Genomic DNA, 20,829 nt, shown 5'->3' with positions numbered 1-20,829 from the left:
CTACTCTGGCTGGCACCACACTCGCTGCACACCCACATCACCAGTTGCTGACCACCTGCTCCGCTCTCCCTGGCTCATTCGTTGCCCAGGAACTCCAGACCAGCCCAGTCCTGGCCAAACCAGTAAACAACTCTGCTGTCCAGTGGGCTGAACAACACCTTCTCCAACAAGGTCTAAATCTCTTCCAAGTGGTCCTTCCTTGGTTCCTCCCCCTCAACCCTAGGGTAACATATAGAGTTTCCCTATATTATATAGTTCCTCTCTTATCATATCTTATCATAATTATCAAATTAATAATTCTTTATATTAACTTCACTTGCTAACTTGTTATGTGGTTTCTGTCTCCTGATTGTACCCAGACTATTGCAGTTTGAGAAACAAGAAAAAAGAAAACAAAACCTAAAATCAGGAAATATGCATTAATTTGTTAAGTACTATATGCCAGACAATATTAGACAACTTAAACCTTTTGTATCATTTAATCCTCAGGAGAATTCCACAGTGTTAAATATTTGAAGTTCAAGAAGATTAAATAACTTGTCCATGTTTGTATAGCTTAGTAAGGGACAAAAACAATTCAAACCCTTGTCCATCTTGACACAAATAGTTTTAACTTATGAATTTAAATATTTATGAAGTTATACGTTTATAGTTATGAAGTAGTGTATTTATACTCTGTGTATCTATCTATCTAAATAATGTCTGCCCTACAGAGAAAGACTTGTGTTGAGAAAAGAGAAAGTTTGGGAGTAAAATTAGCAAGTCTTGATGGTCTTAGATGGAGTAGTGAGATATTGATAGGGTATGGGAAGTGGAACTGATTGTAAACACTCCTTAAAACTTGGATGACTTTGTACTCTCGTTGGATCACTAGAGGATTTTTCAGCAAAGGCATGAGAAAAAAGCAGGAATTAGAGTAAATTAGTCACGACAGAAAAAACAGGATTTCGAGCAAATTAGTTGTGAAATGATGGGTGTGGAAAATGGATTTGTAGGGAGAGTCAGAATTAGAGGATAAATCAAGGTTGATGTGGTGAGGGTCCAGATAGAGTGGCAGCAATGGAAAGCCAGGGACTCCATAGGATAGCTTCATCTGAAAGGGGACATCACTAGGATTGGGCATCAGACTGAGAAAGAGGGATGAACAAAAGACAAATCTGAGCATTGGGAACACGTTTAGAAGAATCTCTTGGAAATCTTTCACAAGGGACATGAGACCCTTGGAAGCATCATGAAACAATCATTTTCTTGGTTTGGGAAACATAAATGGTTAACAATAAGATAAAGTCTTATCAACTGTTCATAAGACAGATATACCAAGGTAAGGGAAGATTGTTGATATCTCTATGCGTCCATTGTTTTTCCTACAAGTAAAACAGTAGAAGGGCTGGTAAGGTTCTCCTCTCTTCAGCACAGCTGCAGATGAGCAGTGTCCACAGACACCTGCCTGCAAGGCTCCAGGAACCGTTTGGTCATACGCTTCCATTGCCTGGCGATGTCAGCTCTAAAATCCAGAACCATTCAGACAACTGAAGAATTCAGTCTAGTACTCCTGTATTACTTGGCATTGCACTTTATAGAGAATTGAGAGAGAATAAAACCCTTTGATCTGCCTCTTCTCTTGGTCTTCTTCAACGTTTGTTTGATTGCCATCATAAGTAATCAAAGTACTACTTTGCCCAGAGAGAAGAAACAACCACAAATTTGGTCTTTTCTACAACAAGAACCCGGTGCCACAGAAAATAACAGAAGCGAGGAGATGACTTTCCTGACAGACATGTTCAATTTTGGATATGCTAAGCATGTTACAATTTTAGGGAAAATAACCGGCAAGCAGAGGGAAAAACAGAACTCGAGCTCAGGTGAGAGACTGAGGGACTATCTATAGAGAAATTACTGTGTTACAGAAGTCTACAGTCTACAGCTGCAAGAGAACATGTAGTTTTTCTAGTTCAAGTCCTTCATTTTATAGAGAAAACTGAACCCCTGACAGGCAGTTGTTATCTCTGTTACTTTGGTACTTTTCCAAAGTGTATTAGGGTTCTCCAGAGAAAGAGAACAGAACCAACAGGAAATATAAATATCATTTATATAGAAACACACACATATACATAGAAACACAACACGCACACACAAAATGTCCATTAAATTATATAATAGTATACATATTTGACTTAGTATAAGGAATTGGCTCACAGGTTATGGAGACCGACAAGTCCAAAGAGCTGCAGTTAGCTAGCTGGAAATCCGAGAGACCTGATGGGATAGTTCCAGGCCTGGGGCTGGCAGGCTTGAGATCCCGGAAGAGCCTATTTTTCAGTTAGACTTCAAAGGAAAAAGACTGATGTCCCAGCTCACGGCAGTCCAGTAGGAGGAGTTCCCTTTTACTCTCAGGAGAGTCAGTCCTTCTATTCAGGTCTTCAGTTGATGGATGAGGCCCAACCACATTAGGGAGGGCAATCTGCTTTACTCAGTCTACTGATTCAAATGTTAATCTCACTCAGAAACACCGTCACAGACACACTCAGAACAATGTTTGACCAAATATCTGGGCACCCTGTGGCCTAGTCAAGTCAACACGTAGAATTAGCCATCACTCAAAATAACAGAGATAGTTAGTGGCAGATCTGTGAACAGAATTCAAGCCTTCAGGTTCAGTTTCAAATTGCACACTGGCTCTTCTCCTAAAAATAAGATGTGGTAGTTGTTGGTTTGTTTGTTTGTTGAGAAAAATGTTATTTGTTTTGGAATAGGTTAGACCTGTACATGATACAAAATTCAAAAGGCACAAAATGGTACACAGTCAGATGCTTCCATTTACATTTGACCCCACTCATCCAGTTCCCTTCTGCAGATAGAACTGCTGTTATTAGTTTCTTGTGTATCCTACAAGAAAGATCCTAAGCATATTAAATAGCAAATAAAATATTTATTTTTGAACAAACAGCAGCATATTTTATATGTCATTCTGCCCTATGTTCTTGTTTTTGGCATTTTTATTTATTTATTTATTTATTTATTATTGCAGTAACACTGGTTATAAAATATATATAATTCAGATGTACATCATTATATTTCAATTTCTGTGTAGATTACACCATGTTCACCACCCAAAGACTAATTACAATTCATCACGATACACATGAGCCTAGTCACCCCCTTCACACTCCTACCTTCCCCCCTTCCCCTCTAGTAACCACCAATCCAATCTCTATATACGATTGTTTGTTATTGTTTTTACATTCTATTTATGAGTGAGATCATACAGTATTTTACTTTCTCCCTCTGACTTATTTCACTTAGCATAATACCCTCAAGGTCCATCAATGTTGTCACAAATTGCCAGATTTCATCATTTTTTATGGTTGAGTAGAATTCCATTGTGGATATATACCACATCTTTATTCATTCATCTCTTGATGGGCACCTAAGTGGCTTCCAAGTCTTGGCTATTGTGAATAGTGCTGCAATGAACGTAGGGGCACATGTGTCTTTATGCATTCATGTTTTCATGTTCTTTGGATAAATCCCCAGCAGTGGAATAGCTGGATCATATGGTAGTTCTACTCTTAATTTTTTGAGGAATCTCCATAGTGTTTTCCATAGTGGCTTCACCAGTATGCACTCCCATCACCAGCGTATGAGAATTCCCTTCACTCCACATCCACTCCAAAACATTTCCTGTCTTGTTAATTAAGTCATTCTGTCAGCTGTGATGTGACGTCTCATCGTAGTTTTGACTTGCATTTCCCTGATAGGTAATGATGTTGAACCTCTTGTCATGTGCCTGTTGCCCACCTGTATATCTTCTTTGGAGAAATGTGTGTTCAGATCTTTTGTGCATTTTTAAATTAGGTTGTTAGGTTTTTATTGTTGAGATGCATGAGTTCCTTATATATTTTGGATATTAACCCCTTATCATATACATGGTTTGCAAATATCTTCTCTGAGTGCTTAGGTTGTCTTTTCGTTTTGTTGATGGTTTCCTTTGCTGTGCAGAGCTTTTTAGTTTGATGTAGCCCCATTTATTTATTTTTTCCTATTGTCTCCCTTGCTGGCCAGAAATGTTACTTGAAAATATGCAGCTAAGACTGATGTCGAAGCACGTACTACCTATGTTTTCTTCTAGAGGTTTCATGGTTTCAGGTCTAGATTCTTTCATTCTTTTGCATGTGGCTGTCCAGTTTACCCCACACCATTTATTGAAGATACTTTCCTTTCTACATTTTATGTTCGTGGCTCCCTTGTTGAAAACTAGCTGTCCATAGATGTGTGGGATGATTTCTGGGCTCTCAGTTCTGTTCCATTGATCTGTGTGTCTGTTTTTGTGCCAGTACCATGCTGTTTTGGTTACTATAGCTTTGTAGTATATTTTGAAATCAGGGAGTGTGATAGCCCAAGCTTTGTTCTTTTTTCTCAGGATTCCTTTTGCTATTTGGGGTCTTTTGTTGTTCCATATAAATTTTAGGATTCTTTGTTCCATTTCTGCAGAAAATATTCTTGGAACTTTGATGGGGATTGCATTGAATCTGTAGATTGCTTTACGAAGTATGGACATTTTTATTATGTTAATTCTTCTAATCCAAGAGCACAGATCGCTTTCCAGTTCTGTGCCTTCTTCAATTTCTTTAAACAATGTTTTATAGTTTTCAGTGTACAGATCTTTCACCCCTTTGGTTAAGTTTATTCCTAGGTATTTTATTCTGTTGCAATTGTAGATGAGATTGTATTCCGAATTTGTCTTTCTGCTACTTCATTGTTAGTGCATAGAAATGAAAGTGATTTTTGTACGTTGATTTTGTATCCTGCAATTTGAGTGTATTCATTTATTTCTAAAAGTTTTTGGTGGATTCTTTAGGGTTTTCTAAGCATAAAGTCATGTCATCTGCAAGTAGTGACAATTTCACTTCTTCCTTTCCAATTTGGATTGCTTTTATTTCTTTTTCTTGCCTGAATGCTGTGGCTAGGACTTCCAATACTACGGTAAATAAGTGTGGTGAAAGTAGGCATCCTTGTCTGGTTTCTATTCTTAGAGGAATAGCTTTCAGCTTTTCTCCATTGAGAATGCTATTAGCTGTGGGTTTGTCATAGATAGCCTTTATTATGTTGAGGTACTTGCATTTTATACTCATTTTATTCGGAGTTTTTATCATAAATGGATGCTGTACCTTGTCAAATGCTTTCTCTGCATCTATTGAGATGATCAAGTGATTTTTATTCTTCATTTTGATAATGTGGTGTATCACATTGATCAATTTGCAGATGTTGAACCATCCCTGCATCCCTGGAATAAATACCACTTGATCATGGTGTATGATCTTTTTAATGTATTGTTGTATTTGATTTGCTGGTATTTTGTTGAGGATTTTTCCACCAATGGTCATCAGTGATATTGGCCTATAATTTTGTTTTTTTGTGTTGTCCTTGTCTGGTTTTGGTATCTGGATAATGTTGATTTCATAGAATGAGTTAGGAACATTTCCCTCCTCTTCTTTTCTTTTAGAAGAGTTTCAGAAGGATAGATATTAAGTCTTCTTTGAACATTTGGTAGAATTCACCAGGGAAGCTGTCTGGTCATGGACTTTTATTTCTTGGGAAGATTTTGATTACTGTTTCAATCTCCTTACTGATGATTGGTCTTTTCAAATTGTCTATTTCTTCTTGATTCAGTTTTGGAAAGTTGTATGAGTCTAAGAAGTTATCCATTTCTTCTAGATTATCTAATTTGTTGGCATATAGCTTTTCATAGTATTCTCTTATAATCTTTGGTATTTATGAGATATCCATTGTAATTTCTCCTCTTTCATTTCTGATTTTATTTGTTTGAGACTTCTCTATTTTTTTCTTGGTGAGTCTAGCTAAAGCATTGCCAATTTTGTTTCTGTTTTCAAAGAAGCAGCTCTTGGTTTCATTGATTTTTCTCTATTTTTTTAGTCTCTATTTCATTTATTTCTGCTCTTATTTTTATTATTTCCTTCCTTCTATTGAATGAACTTTGTTTTTTTCTTCTTTTTCCAGTTCCTTTAGATGCATTGTTAGATTGTTTATTTGAGGTTTTTCTTGTTTGTTGAGGTAGGCCTATATTGCTCTTAACTTCTCTCTTAGAATCACTGTTGCTATATTCCATAAATTTTGGCATGTCATGTTTTCATTTTCATTTGCCCCTGGTAACTTTTGATTTCTACTTTGATTTCTTCATTGACCCAATCATTGTTCAGTAGCATTTTGTTTAATCTCCACATATTTGTGGCTTTCCTGATTTTTTTCCTGTAGTTGATTTCTAGTTTCATACTGTTGTGGTCAGAAAAGATGCTTGGTATTATTTCAATCTTCTTAAATTTATTAACACTTGTTTTGTGGACTAATATGTGATCTATCCTGGAGAATTTTCCATGTGCATTTGAAAAGAATGTATATTTCTGTATTTTTTGAGTGGAATATTCTGTATATATCTACTGAGTCCACTTGGTCTAATGCGTCATTTAAGGCCAATATTACCTATAAATCTTCTGTTTAGATGATCTATCCATTGGTGTAAGTGGAGTGTTAAAGTCCTGTACTATCATTGTGTTACTATTTCTCCTTTTATGTCTGTTAATAATTACTTTACATATTTAGGTGCTCCTATGTCGGGTGCATAAATATTTACAAGTGTTATATCCTCTTGTTGGATTGCCCCTTTATCATTATGTAGTCCTCTTCTTTGTCCTGTTACAGTTTTTGTTTAAAAGTCTATTTTGTCTGATATAAATTTTGCTACCCAAGCTTTCTTTTCATTGTCATTTGCACAGAGTATCTTTTTCCATCCCTTCATTTTCAGTTTGTGAGTGTCTTTAGGTCTGAAATGAGTGTCTTGTATGCAGCATATATATTGCTCTTGTTTTTTAATCCAGTCGGCCACTCTATGTCTTTTGATTGGAGCATTTAGTACATTGAAATGTAAAGTAGCTATTGATAAGTATGAATTTATTGCCATTTTGTTACTTTTTTTCTAGACGTTCCAGTAGTCCTTCTCTGTTTCTTCCTTCTTTCGTCCTTCTTCTCTTGCTCTCTTCGCTTGTCGTTTGATGGCTTTCTTTAGTACTAACTTTGGGTTCCTTTCTCTTGATTTTTTTGTATTTATTATAGGTTTCTGGCTTGTGATTACTATGGGGTTCATATATAATAGCCTATGTACATAGCAGTCTATATTAAGTTAGGGTCTCCTTAGTTTGCCCTCTTGCTAAAAGCTCTACTCTTTTAGTCTCCTCCTCCCACATTTTATGTTTTCAATATCATATTTAACCTCTTTGTGTATGTGCATGCATTATCCTCTTATCATGGAAATAAATAATTTTGGTACTTTTGTCTTTTGACCTTCATATTAGTTTCATAGGTGGTTGATCTGCTAACTTTACTGTAGTTACCAGTGATTTTATTGTCTTTTTTTGTTTGATAAATTTCTTGTTCTTATTTGTGGTCTTCTCTTTTCCACTTAACTAAGTCCCTTTAGCATTTTGTGTAAGGTTGGTTTCTTGGTGAAAAAACTCCTTTAGTTTTTGCTTCTCTTGGAAACTCTTTATCTCTCCTTCCCTGAATGATAACCTTGCCAGGTAGAGTATTCTTGGCTTTAGGTTTTTTCCTTTGAGCACTTTGAATATATTATGCCACTCCCTTCAATCCGTTTCAAGATTCTGCTGAGAATTCAGCTGATAGCCATATGGAACTTGCTGCTTTTCTCCTGTGACTTTTAGGATTCTCTCTTTACCTTTATTTCTTGACATTTTAATCATAATGTCTCTTGGTGTGGGCCTCTTTGGCTTTATCTTGTTTGGTGCTCTCTGTGCTTCCTGTACATGGATGTCTGTTTCCTTCGTTAAGTTAGTAAAGTTTTCAGCTATTATTTCTTCAAATAGATTATCTGCCCCTTTGTCTCTCTCTTCACCTTCTGGAACACCTATAATACGGATGTCAGAGTACTTGATGTTGCCCAAGAAGTCTCTTAGACTATTCTCATTCTTGTCAATTCTTTTTTCTTTTATCTGTTCAGCTTGGGTGATTTCCTCTAGTCTTTCATCCAGCTTGCTGATCTGTTCCTCTGCATCATCTACTCTGCTATTGAGTTCTTCTAGTCAATTTTTCATATCTTGTATTATATTCTTCATTTCTGATTGGTTCTTTTTTATTTTTTCCTGTTCTTTTTTGGTGTTCTCACTGGGTTCTTCCATTCTTCTCCCAAGATCAGTGAGCATCCTTATGACATTTTGTTTGAACTCTTTATCAGGTAGATTGTTTATTTCTATTTCATTTTGTCCTTTTTCTGGTGTTTTGTCCTTTCCCCTTGCTTGGAACATATTCTTTTACCTCTTTCTCTGAGCTTATATCTAAGTATTAGGTAGGTCAGCTACATGTCCCAATCTTGAAGAGGTGGCTTCATGTGTTGATGCCTTATGAGGCCCAGGAATGTGCTTCCCTCTTTTCACCAGTTCCAAATATTCCAGGAGTGTCCCCTGTGTGCGCTATGTGTATCCTTCTATTGTGGCAGGGTTGCTTTTGCTGCAGGTACCCTGGAGGCTAGGCTGTCCCTCTGGCTATCTGGTTGTAATGCTCAGCTGCATGTGGCTGCTATGGACCCTTCAGTCACTTTGTCAAGTTTGGGGAGCCCCAGCACAGTTGGCTGCAAGCTCTAATATCACAGTCCTGTTGCAGTTTTTCTGTTAAGTGAGTAGGCCCCCAGCATAGCTGGTTGCTAGGGGCTTACCATTGCTATAGGTCTCTGGCCTATTAAGCTATTGTCAGGTCTCTCAGGATTGCAGCTGAGTGGTGCCGGCCCAAGTCATGGGAGCACCCAGTTGTCTCAGGCTTTGGAAGGTGGGCCAATCCCCTATGTGGCTGTTTGAGAAGCACAAGTCTGCTACAGCTGACAAGCTCCACTGCCCACAAGGCCACACACCCATCAATACAGTCCTGCCCCATGCACGTGCCCCAACCCACTGAAGCAGATCCAGTTGCCCCACTGCAGAGGCCCCACATACTCCAGCAACACCCTACACACCCCACTCACTCCTTGCACATACCCTTCCCCAAAGAGGCTGTCCCACTCACTCAGCTCCAGAGGATCCAGGCGTCCCAATCTATGTGGGCCCACAAGTTTCCCAAGGGCTTGCTGTTGGGTGGGGACAGTTCCTAGGGTGACCTGCTTGCCCTCACTGAGCTGTATTAAATCAGTGCTCCAGTGGCTGGGGCAGACTCCTGCTCTTACAGGCCAGGGGAAGAACTCCAATGGTGTCTGCCAGTATCTGTGTCAGCATGCATGCACTAGGTCATGATAATGGCCGCCAATGTTTCAGTGCCTGGAGACGTCTCACCTCTCACCAAGATGCCCCTAGAGCCTATCAGGTGAGTCTCTTTTCACCAAAGGACTGTACTCCTTTCTTTCTGGGACTTTAGGTTACTTTCCAAAACAGGTGAATTTGTGTGTGAGCCCTTTAAGAGCAGGGGTTTTTTTCCCCTTATGCCCAATAGCTTTTCTGGTAGTATCCCCTGTTGTTGTTAGCAGCCAGCAAAGCCAGATATTATGATACTCATCTCAATTGTGCTGAGTCCAAAAGCTGCTTATTGTGGTAAATTTCCCCTGCTCAGATCCCCCTACTCCTCCAGGGAAGTCTTCATACCTTAAGATTGTTCCTGGCTGGCCGTGAAGTGCCATGGCTCCTGAAGGTGGCTTTTTTTCTTCAGAAAGGAATTTCTGCCTCTTCCACTTCAGTCAGCACTGTCCCTAGTTTCAGTTCTTTTTATCCACTTTTCAGTTCTCTTTCAAGGGTAATTGTTCTAAGAGTAGATGTAAATTTGTTGTGTCCATTGGAGGAGGTGAGTTCAGAGTCTGCCTATGCCACCATGTTGACATCCTACTTCTGGCTTTTTTTTAAATCTTTTTGGTGAGGAAGATTGGCCCAGAGCTAACATTGGTGCCCATATTCTTCTATTTTGTATACGGGATGCCACCACAGCATGGCTTGATGAGCAGTGCATAGGTCTGCACCTGGGATCCAAACCTGCAAACCCCAGGCCACCAAAGCACAGCACATGAACTTAACCACCACACCGCCAGGCTGGCCCCCTCTTGGCTTTTTTAAATTGAGAAAATATCCTAAAGATTTTTACTTACTGGTACACATAAAGTTCTTAGCTATTCACTGCAAGCTGTCGGAACAATTTATTTAACTAATCTCTTGCTACAAAGAAATTATTATATATAAATCAGTTTACAAATGCTAGCATATCTATAATATTTATGGTATAATTATGACACATATTAAAGATATAACAGAAATGGAATTAGTGGGTCAAAAAAACTATATTTCTTTTTGTGAGGCGTACTGTCTAATTTTCTCAATAGTAGCTGTGACAATTTATTTTTCCATACACAGTGGGAAGTGTCTGTTTTCCCAAACCTTTGCCCACATAGTTTATCCTCAAGCATTCTGGCCTTTGCTACTCTAATAATTTTCAACTGTTATCATTGTAGTTTGATTTACATATATCTTGTTGAGAACTTGAGCATCATTTCAAATGTTTAAAAGACGTTTGTATTTCCTTTGCTATGAATTATCTGAACATATCACTTTCCCATTTTTTTGTTAAGTATTTACAGTAGTTCTCTATAAGTTAAGGAAATTAACTTTTTGGTTTGCAAAAAGATTATGTAATCAAATTCTAGTATCTCTTTTAACTCAATATTTCTAGACTTCCAAATGGTCATGTTAGAATCAGATTTTCATAGTTTTCGTTTTTCAGGGAATGAACCAAAGTGTAGTTCTGGACACAGGAGGAATCTGGTGGGAGTCAGGAATGAGTTCAGTGACCAAATTTCCAGGAAGCCAATACCATACAGGGAGTCAGCCCATTCCTCTCCTGTCATCAGAACTCTCTTGTCTAGTAAATTCTACCAAGAAAATTTCTGCTTGTTCAGTTCCTACCAATAACTGGTTGGAGAACACCTCTTCCAGAGGTGCGGACTTAGGGCATCCACATTTCAGTGAGATTGCTAAGAGCACAGGCTCTAGAGCCAGGCTGTTTGAGAAAGGGAGACACCACCTTAACCCAGCAATCATGAGTCCAATTTCCAGCCAGGAAAGGTTGGGGTTAGGATATGTCAGGTTGCTGTCATGTACATCCTCATAGGATGAGATGAGAACGGCACTTAACCTCTATGGCGTTCTTCCCCAAAACCCATAGCCCTAATCTAACGAGAAACACATCAGACAAATCCTAATTGAGAGATATTCCACAACACACCTGGCCACTATCTTTCCAAAGTGTCAAGGTCATGAGAAACAGGAAAGACTGAGAAACTGTCACAGATTGGAGGGGCCTAAGGGCACATGACAGCTAATTGCAATGTCCTATCCTGGATTATATTCTGGAAAAGAAAAAGTACGTTAGTGAAAAATCCAGTGAAATCAGAATAAAATCTATAGCTACGTTAAAAAAAAAAGTTTTACCTTTTAAAAAAAGAACAAAACCATATGTATATCCTTCTAGATGTTTTTATTGATTCATACTGCTTTTTAACCTACTTTTTCGTTAATATATGAACATCTTTCCACATCAATAAATAATCTCCTTTTAATATTTGAGAAGAATTTCATTTTGTGTATTATATGTTTTACATAACGATTTATTTAGTCAGTCTCTACTACAGGATAGGCAGGTTATCTGCATTTGTCAATAATATAAAGAATATTATAGCGAAAATCCGTGTCATTAAATCTTGTTGCACAGCTGTATTTCTTTAGGATAAATTCCTAAATTCTTCTAAGAAGGCTTTATGAGTCTAAGGTTAGTGCATTTCTAAAGCTTTGGCTGGGTACTGCCAAACTGCCATCCAGAATGTTTTGAGAGTGCCCATTTCCCTCAACAATAGTGGGTAGCTTTTTTGTTTTTGTCTTTATCAAAGCAGTAGGCCCAAAATTGCTTTTAATTTTTATTTATGTGATTACTCATGAGATAATAAATGCTTTTTGATAATGCCAGTGACTTCCCTGAAATTTGTTTTTTCTTATTTGAATATTGTTCTCTCTTCTGAACATTTCTCATTTCTTTCTTTCAAAGTTATTGTGACTTTATTGTCAGTGTCTATGAAAGGTTCCCTCAAAGAAATCCCTGCTATGCCTCTAAAAATAGCGAGAGGCGCATTCCTAAGTTTCCTTAAATAGTGATGTCAGATATTCTATAGAAAACTCTGACAAGACACTTCTAATTTAGCAAAGAATATACATCTGCAATCCAACCTCATTTATCACTGAGCACTTGGAAGCACAGGGCACTTATTTTTAAAGATAAATCAAGACACTTTTGTGAGGGGAAAAAATCATTTTACAGATGGAATTGTAAATGTTTGGGAGAAAAGATATATTTAGGCTGGGAGGTCACCTCTGGCAGGCATATTTGCCCTCTCAGCTCCTCATGGTGAGTTGGTGTGAGTTGATTATTAACTGAATATACCAATACCTAAAGGCATGAATTTTAGCTAAAACCTTTCCTTTTTTTGGAGCCTCAGAGACCAGCTCTGAGCCTCACACTGTATATTTTGCCAAGCCCAAGATTGCTGTAGAACAAAGCAAGCTTCCCTCAACCTCTGCTTGGGATCATTTCCATTCCCATCACCTGTAGAAAGTCCAGCCATAGGTGGTTAGACGTGTAGATGACCTGGGCGGAATAATGAGTAAACACTTAATAGGAGGCTTTGATCCAGTATTTTTGTAATGCTAATCAATTGCATACCACAGCTCCCTTTTTATTGTTATGCTAAAACTTCCTATTAAAAACAGTTTTTGTCCCAACTATCCTGTAAAAAGCAAACTTATATTGATGGAATCCCATTCGGGAACTTTGTTTCTCATTTCCCCAGACTCAAAAGAGAGTGAAATACTTCCTAAAGAACACAATGTAAACAAACCATTTTATACATTAATAATAAAAGCTGATTCGATCATGGTTTATACATATTTTGTGAAGTGGTGTGGTCATATTATTGTGGATAAATAGAATGTTGATGAACTTTATTCCTAAAGAAATGGGGCCGATACTGCTTAGACTAGAATGCAGGAGGATCTTTGGGTTGATTGTCCAGTGAGATTCAGATTGAAGCCAACAACATTTATTGCAGTAGCGCCAGTAGGAAGTGGTGTCTAGGGGGGAAACTGATCCCCTCATAATCTTCATCAGCTCTTTCAGTGCTAAGGCCATCACAAATCAGCATCAAGTCCAAGTTAACGGTGCAGTTTAAGAGGGTGTTCCCTAAACACTTTCAACAAGATTGTCACTCTGAAGCCCCTCCTATTTAGAAGTTGTAGAGCTTCCTTTGATCACAGCCAAAGGCAATCCAGAGGGCATCCCTTAGGAGCTCTCCAAGAAGCCAGGGACCACCTTGACAACTGTTATTTACAAAGCATGTGTAAACAACATAGGGAGTTTGCATGTTCCCCATCGCTCACCAGATCAGGACTCTAACTGCCAGGATCACAGCTCTCCAGGAAGCCTCTACAATTAGTGGAGATTTATCAGCTTTTATCAAGCTTCAAAGAGTCAAGCCTAGTTACAATTGGAATGATCAAAATGTATCACCTGATGCATATGCCCCTAATTCAACTGGAGAGTTCTCAGAACATTTCCAGAATTTTTTAGGGTTCCTCAGCACAAGATGTAAGGTCAAAGATTTTATTTGGTGTCTTGACCTCAACAGTAGCTGAGTTATCTGGAGACAATCACTGCCTTATACACTTCAATTCCTCATCCAAAAAAAGAAAAGAAAGAAAGAAAAGAAAAATCTGGGCTTAATCATTTCTAAATTCTTTTTTGCTCTATATCTACAAATCTATAAATCATTAATTTTATGTCAGCTTTTCCTCCTAAAAAGAAAAACAGAAGGAGCCAGCCCTTGCTAAATTTCAGGGGTTTGAATTATTATTATTTAGAATGTAGTTGTCCTTTGCTAGGACAATTGCAAAGTGTAACACTGATTTCTTCATCAAATAGAGCTTACATGACCCCAGAACTTTATACAATAAAGGAGGTTAAATTTCCTCAAAGAATGAGAAAGTTCGTCTCCAAAGGTCTCCCAATTTCCAGCCGACCTGTGAATTAAAATGCTGGGTTTTGTTGCTCTATGTGGCACGTCAAGATGATCACTGTGTAGAATCGCATAATGTGACCAAACAGAAGGTCTTGTTCAACATTTTAGGCTATCATGGGTCAAGATATTTGGGCAATAGTGGATTGAAATAACCCAATGAGCAGTCTTTTTCGTTTTCTCAAAGAAATACTTACAAATGGGCTTTTTTGCTGAAGAAGGACACCATGTAAGGTTATTCATTTTATCACGAATATTTTACCACCAAATCGCCACAGTTATTTTTCTTCATCCAATTCTCAAAGTTTCCTTTTAATTGAAGCTATTCTATCAAATAATAAAAAATGTATGTATCTTTGTAATGCAATGGTTCATTGCAAGTGTTCAATCTTGAGAAAAATGCCAACTAATCAGGCAACTTTGTGAGCCCCTCAATCACTGAGTTGAACAGAGAACATTAAAGCTTGCACATGGCTATAGCTCTTCCTGTGGTATTAGGTTCAACCATACGAAATTGTCAACATCCACCCATCTTTGAAATATAAATTTTTATCTGTTATCATGATCCTTTTCTTCTCCATGAAGAAAAACATCAAAGTCGACTGTGAAACTTTTGAACAACAAATACACGCAGCCAAGCTAGCGCATAACTGAGAAGATAAACTTGCTGAAGCATTACATAATCCATTATTTATTTACTTTAAAAACAAACAAAAACCAAAAATCACCTTTATAAGACAACTGGAGCCAAACTGAGGAGCACAAATGGCAAACAGTTTAAGATAAGAAGCTTCCACAGATGTGCAGTGGCTGTTGATGCATGCAGGGTGAGCAAAATAGCCTTCATAAAGGTTTTCACTCCTGTAGTTTCACACACAATAAGTATGGCTGAACCTGTTCATCTTCAAATATCTTTTTGCTAATCAATCACATTTGTGCTGAAAATTCACATCTTATTGGACAAATTATTTATTTGCAATTCTTATTGCAAATTGTTTATAACATCACAAAGTAGGTTGTAAGCTGATATGCTTTTCATGTATAAGCAAAATATCAACAAAATAATAATATGATCACACTATTACTAAAAGTTTTAAAACTGGTTTAAACCAAATCTTTCAACCAGTTAGATATTCAAACATGACTTTTCAACACATTATAATGCAGTGAGTAATGCTTTCATTCTTTATGGATTCTTGCCTATTTCCTAATAAGATTGACTTTTCCATATATAGAATTTAGTACTTTATTAAAACATTTTCTATTGTAAGAGACTTACTTTAGGAATTAATTCTAATAATAACCTTAAAAGAACCACAAACATTTTCTATTTGCTTTTTGACTTTTTTAGTTTTATTGTTTTACTGTTCCTAGCCAAGCATTTCCTTTTTTTATTGCAATTTCAATTGAGTTTACTTCAAAGTGTGCATGCTTGGAATTTAAATGTCACTAAGAGAAATATAATAGCACCTAACATTTATGAATAGTTTTCTATACACTAGAACTGTGTTAATCACAAAAATATATTATCGCATTTAAACATATGCTGGATTCATGCTTGTATTTTCTCATATAAGTAACAGCAAAGTTTAATTTAAACTCATTTGACTAGAAAATCAAATAAATCCCTCATTATAATAAAATTCTAAGCACAAGTATAACCTACACTTCTTAGAGTCATTTAAATTTCTGATTAGAATTGCACTAAATCTGTATATTGCTTTGGAAGCAACAACAATTTTGTAATATAAACTCTTTCCAAGCAAGCCCACTGAGTTTATTTATTTATCATATAAAGTTCTGTAACTTTCTTCTCACACATTTCTTGTAGAGCTTATCTGGATATCTTATATTTATTGCTATTGGTAAATGTAATGTTTTTAATTGTATTTTCTAATTTATTATTGTTAATAAAACCTTACAGTTCTTGAACTCCACACACTGTACTAAGGACCTTGGAATAATTACCTTATTTTGTCTCTCAAAAACCAAATGTGATCTGTATTATTATTAGCCTCTCTTTACAAACAAGGAAACCAAGGCTCAGAAAATTCAAGTAAGTTTAGAAGGTCACAAAAGTAAGACTGGAAGATTCAGTCTCTAGCCATTCTTAATTTTAGCTTAAATTTCCATAAATTTGGCTTAGCAATTTCACAAAAGATAATAATTTGAGAAGCAAGTTCACAAAGCCAGTCATTTGAGGAGCCTTACATCTGTGTCAAAATTCTAGGTATACTCTATCTTTGAGGAGGCAGAGTTTGTTTTTATAAAAATTGGTCCATTTGTTTTAGCCACATGGACAAGGCGGATATCTGATAATACAGATAAATCATAAAGTTTATGGTCTAAAGAAGCCGAAAATAATATTTATATCAACAAAAACTAGAATTTTCTTCTGAAACTGGCTTGCTTTTTTTTTTAACTTATCCATAAGATTTATTAGGGGAAAGCCATGCCACCACTCACAGGGGGTAGCACGCAGCGGATGCTCAATGAATATCTGTGGAGCATGTTTCCATATTTAACAAATTTAATTAAAAAAATACTAACCGCACCATGTATTTTTGCAATTCAGTTACATTTGAATTAGAGAGGAATATTCTTTTCCAAAATGTATTTTACTTCCTTTGGCTGTGGGGAAGAGGGAGATGAAATAAAAAGGTGGCGGAGAGAGGACGTGAATGAACCAGGATGAGAGGTCAAGGGAAGAACAGTTATGTCTAAATACAATGGAGAAGATTCCAGAGTGGGATCATGGGGTCAGGAAAGAAAGGTAGATGAGGAGAGGAGGCAGTAGTTTCTTAAAAAGTTAGAAAAAGAACAAGAAAAACTAAAATAAACTAGGAAAAGAAAATGGAATCGTTTTCCCATTTGTATCTCTAGCAACTTCTAAAACAAAGGAAAATATTCAATTTTGTATATTTATCCAGCCATCTCACTAAATCTCATATTAACTTTTTAAATAGACTTTTAAAAGAACAGTTTTAGGTTCACGGCAAAATTAAGCAGAGAGTATATGGGTACACATATGAGAGTATATGGATACAGAGAGTTCGCATATACCGCCTCCTGCCACACACACATAGCCTACCCCACTATCAAAATTTCCCGCTAGAGTGGTACATTTGTTACAATTGATGAACTTACATTGACACATCATTATCACCCATATTCCATAGTTTATCTTAGGGTTCACTCTTGGTATTGTACATGTTATGTGTTTGCACAAGTGTATCCACCATTATAGTACCATTATCCGAATATTTCCACTGCCCTAAAAATCCTCTGTGCTCTGCCGATTCATCCCTCCCTCCCCGCAGCCCCTGGCAACCACTGATCCTTTTACTATCTCCATACTTTTGCCATTCCAGAACATCATATAGTTGGAATCCTATAGTATGTAGCCTTCTCAGATTGGCTTCTTTCAGTTATGAATATGCATTTCGGTTTCCTCCATATCTTTTCATGGCTTGATAGCTCATTTATTTTAACACTGAATGATATTCTATCGTCTGGATGTACCGCAATCTGTTTATCCATTTACCTACTGAAGGACATCTTGGTTGTTTCCAAGTTTTGGCAATTATGAATAAAGCTACTATAAACACCTGTGTACAGGTTTTTGTGTGGACTTAAGTTTTCAATTCATTTGGGTAAATAGCAAGGAGCACAATTGCTGGATCATATGTTAAGAGCATGTTAAGTTTTATAAAAATGTGCCGATTTGCATCGCCCCCAGCAAAGAATAAGAGTTTCTGCTGCTCCACATCCTCGCCAGCATTTGGTGTCAGTGTTCCAGATTTTGTCCACTCTAATAGGTGTGTGCTGGTATCTCATTGTTGCTGTAATTTGCAATTCCCTAATGAGATATAATGTTGAGCATCTTGTCACATGCCATCTGTATTTCTTCTCTGATGAGGAGTCTGTTCAGGTTCTTTGTGTGGCTTCATTGTCACAGAAAAACTCTGTAGTTGTTCAAATCCTGTAACTCCACTGAACTTAGAGCATTTAACTGTAAGGAAAGCAGTCTTCATCATCACTGGCTCAATTCCTGTCTGTTTGGACTCTGCTTTTTTGCACAGCTGGAATTCAACGATGTTCCAGATTTTTGTTATGATCACCAGTTTGGCAAGTACATATGCCTTTTCAGAGCAGTATGAAAGCTCCATCTTGCACACACAAGGAGATCCAATGATTTTAGTCTCCTAGAACCATATCACTCCAAGATCTTGACATAAAGAAAGGAGCCCAGCAAATAGCCACTCCCTTGCTAGACAGATTATTTTCAATTAAACTAATCTCCACAATTTGGTTAAACTTCCTCCAAATACCCGTAAACTGACCATTACCAAAAAATGAAAAAAATAAAAAGGAAGAAGAGGAAAAGAGAGGAAATCCACATCTGGGATCACTGTCTCTATAGCATTTTACAAAAAGCCTGGTTGCACATTTCACAACACAATCTTTTCAGATGAACAATCCAGCCAAAGCAGAGCCACACCAGCCTTTCTATTCTAGCTTGATAAACTCTTGGAATACTTTTATTCTTCTTTATTTGTTGGTTTTGTTTTGTATTGCTACCTTACTATACATTATAGTTAAACAATAGACTTTTTAAGTACCATAAATTTCCCATACTATACAAATTGCCCATGATTACCACATTGGGTTCATATAATTCCCATTTCTGCCTTGTTGGTATCTTTCAATAATGCATCACACACACAAAATGGGCCGTGGAACAATCATTAGGTTGTTCATCCCACACACTGGTGGGCCGCCCATGACTTCAGCAGCATGTACACATTCTGTAGGCCTGAAACCTACATGCCTTTCCTTTCCTTCCATTATGTATAATACAAAAGAACTCGTTTTCATCATTTAGAAGAATACTGTTCTCAGTTGGAAGTTTTGTTGTGAATTATAGCATAAGTTAGCCTTTTTCAGAATAAAATGACTTCTTTAAGTGGCACTTCATGAAAGTTCTTCCCTCAGCAGGTCACTGAAGCTGGGGAAAATATCACTCTGTTCACATCAAGTTTTGACAAAAATAAAGTTGTCTGGGATACAGTTTCTCCTAAACCTCTTTTTCACCCATGAAAGGCATAAGGAGAAGGAGCACTTCCCACAGCTCCCATTGCTTATATAGTTAATACACCAAGGATTTGTATTAGTTAAGGGCCAGAATATGAGAAATAAACATAACAATGGGAAAATGGAGGTTTAAAATTGGAGTAAAGACAAGAAACTACTGAGTAGTGATAGACACAGAAAAGAAGAAGAAATGGGTAGAGTAAGATAAATGAGTGAAAGGGTAATAGGGGTTGTGGTACCTCATGTCTATAACAAGTGTGGAAGAAATTTAAAACGTATTACACTATTTTGCCACAAAGAAGTGAAAAGCAAAATATTATTTTTTTCTAGTTAAAGCCGCTATCATTTAAAGCCTTGATTTCCTCCTCTGACCAAGATGAATCTTCAGTTGAATTGAATTTTCTGTATAAGCTACTTTTGCTTCATTGATAACCTAAGAAACAAGAAACCTATGAAGAATATTTTTGCCTGAATGCCATTATTTTAAAAACAAAAAGAATGCTGAGATGTTCTTTCATAAATTTTTGATTAGCCACAAGGAAAGAGGAAAAAAACAGAACTGAGAATGAAAACCTTTGAAGAGCAAGCAGAAGCCCTCTCCTAGTTACTTGTAAGCTGGCTGTTGACCTGTGTTATCATAGATCATTAAAGAGCTTATGATGTCAATCTGTCCTTAAATTCTCAATGACAAGAACCAGAATCTCACAGTCCACAGAGAAGCTTTTGATTGATTTATGACAGATTCTTCTGCTCAAGACTAAGAGGAAACTAGGTTAGTTTAAGCAGCAAGGTGCTTAATTATGTCATAGATTTATTTCATTATTTCATTATACCGTTGCTCTAATATGTGTGCCTCATTTGAATAGAGTGATCTTTAACATTTTATGTTTCCACCTGGCTGTTTTAATAAAGACCTACATTTAGATTGAAAAGAATTTAATAGGGGAGAGATATAGCAATAGCATTAATAAAGAGGTAAGCAATAAAAGAGGCCAAAACTTTAGACATAATTAGCATATAAAGAAGAGAATGAATCTATAGGGGATGAATCAGAAGTCAGAGGTCAATAATTTAGATCAAACTAATGGAAACAAGCCTGCAATCTGTGGCAAGGAGACATGAAATTAAAATGACTAAAATCAGAATTAGGTTAGGGCTGTGGATATAAGATCCAAGTCAAAGATGCAGGTTTCATAAACAGAAGACATCAATGAATCCACAAAGGGACTACCTATTAAGGCCTCTCAGCAAGACCAGTCATGACATTGGCTGCTGACACCAGGAAGACCCTAATCTTTCTAGGTGGGTTGGGTCATTCTGAAGATAATTATTCTGAAGGAATCAGCTGCCTGTCCAGGCTCTGATAAGATCAGGAATCAAAATCAGCCCTGTTCATTACTCTGCTCTATATTTGGTCAATTTTGAGTTCTACCCCACATAGATCCAGAAAGCTTTTTGGAAGGAAGTTCACAGATTAGGCTATCCCAGAAAACGTCTCAGAACCTATATTCCCACTGAAGTAAGGCCTTTTGACTCAGAACTCAGAACTCTGTACATATGGCTCCTGGCCCAGGAAACAGTTTCAAAGCCCTGAGAGGTATCCCTATGCACACCATTTCTCC

The sequence above is a fragment of the Equus caballus genome, chromosome 15 (assembly GCF_041296265.1).
Source record: "Equus caballus isolate H_3958 breed thoroughbred chromosome 15, TB-T2T, whole genome shotgun sequence".
NCBI classification, from domain to species: domain Eukaryota; kingdom Metazoa; phylum Chordata; class Mammalia; order Perissodactyla; family Equidae; genus Equus; species Equus caballus.
This window is presented reverse-complemented; position numbering follows the sequence as displayed.